The sequence below is a fragment of the Oncorhynchus tshawytscha genome, linkage group LG30 (assembly GCF_018296145.1).
Source record: "Oncorhynchus tshawytscha isolate Ot180627B linkage group LG30, Otsh_v2.0, whole genome shotgun sequence".
Taxonomy (NCBI): domain Eukaryota; kingdom Metazoa; phylum Chordata; class Actinopteri; order Salmoniformes; family Salmonidae; genus Oncorhynchus; species Oncorhynchus tshawytscha.
The window spans coordinates 42422970-42424788 of NC_056458.1; positions in this window are offsets into that span (position 1 = coordinate 42422970).

A 1819-nucleotide genomic window follows, 5' to 3' on the forward strand; every position below is an offset into this window, starting at 1 on the left:
CCAGAACAGCCCAGTCTATCCCAGACCAGAACAGCCCAGTCTATCCCAGACCAGATGAAAACAGTCTAGACAGACAGAGATGGATAGAGAGATGTGTGCTGTTAGGTTCACATCAACTTCCTCATATTATTGCTAGCCCTAGCTCATGTCAGCAGGGGAAATGTAGCCGTTTTCTGCCCCAGAGTCCAGAGTCCAGAGCCCAGAGCCCAGAGTCCAGAGTCCAGAGTCCAGATCCCAGATCCCAGAGTCCAGATCCCAGAGTCCAGAGTCCAGAGTCCAGATCCCAGAGTCCAGATCCCAGAGTCCAGAGTCCAGAGTCCAGAGCACAGAGTCCCAGATCCCAGAGTCCAGAGCCCAGAGTCCAGAGTCCAGAGCCCAGAGTCCAGAGTCCAGAGCACAGAGCCCAGAGTCCAGAGTCCAGAGTCCAGATCCCAGATCCCAGAGTCCAGAGTCCAGAGCCCAGAGTCCAGAGCCCAGAGCCCAGAGTCCAGAGCCCAGAGTCCAGAGTCCAGAGTCCAGAGCACAGATCCCAGAGTCCAGAGCCCAGAGTCCAGAGTCCCAGAGCCCAGAGTCCAGAGTCCAGAGCACAGAGCCCAGAGTCCAGAGTCCAGAGTCCAGATCCCAGATCCCAGAGTCCAGAGTCCAGAGTCCAGAGTCCAGAGCCCAGAGTCCAGAGCCCAGAGTCCAGAGTCCAGAGTCCAGAGTCCAGAGCCCAGAGTCCAGAGCCCAGAGTCCAGAGCCCAGAGCCCAGAGCCCAGAGCCCAGAGCCCAGAGCCCAGAGCCCAGAGCCCAGAGTCCAGAGTCCAGAGCACAGAGTCCAGAGCCCAGAGTCCAGAGTCCAGACAGACGTGTGTTAAGGGACTCTTTGAACTGTCTCATTGTTTGAATTGGGGTTTATCTTCTTTTACTAATCCTCAGTACACATAGAAAACGAAGAGAGTGAGTCGAAACGAAGCAGATATGGAGAGTATAGTTGACCTTGCTGTACGTACTGTCTACAGTGTAATATGGACTCAGTGGAAAGCATTGATACAGTACTACAGACTGAGACACCTGGAACAAAGTGACCAAAAGCAGAGCAGAGCTGTGTGCAGCACAAGGTTCAAGTGTTTCCGTTTGACCCCCCAGGCTGACTGTCTGTGTCCTGTCTGTGTCCGGTCTGTGGCCTGTCTGTGTCCTGTCTGTGCCCTGTCTGTGCCCTGTCTGTGTCCTGTCTGTGTCCTGTCTGTGCCCTGTCTGTGTCCTGTCTGTACCCTGTCTGTGTCCTGTCTGTGCCCTGTCTGTGTCCGGTCTGTGGCCTGTCTGTGTCCCTGTCTGTGTGCCCTGTCTGTGCCCTGTCTGTGTCCCTGTCTGTGTCCTGTCCTGTCTGTGCCCTGTCTGTGTCCTGTCTGTGCCCTGTCTGTGTCCTGTCTGTGCCCTATCTGTGTCCTGTATGTGGCCTGTCTGTGGCCTGTCTGTGTCCTGTTTGTGCCCTGTCTGTGTCCTGTCTGTGGCCTGTCTGTGCCCTATCTGTGTCCCTGTCTGTGGCCTGTCTGTGGCCTGTCTGTGGTTTGTGTCCTGTCTGTGTCCTGTTTGTGGCATGTCTGTGTCCCTGTGTCCTGTCTGTGGCCTGTCTGTGGCCTGTCTGTGCCCTGCCTGTGTCCTGGCTTACAGGGAGACCAGGGACGACATGAGGACCAGGCCAGAGAGTCAGAGACGTTGTGCTTAAGCTCTCTGGGGTCACAGACAATTAATTCAGAACTAAATTACTGCACCTGTAGGGGGGGCTAATCGATACCATTAGAGGGGGCAATACATGCATGGGGGGTTCAATACATGC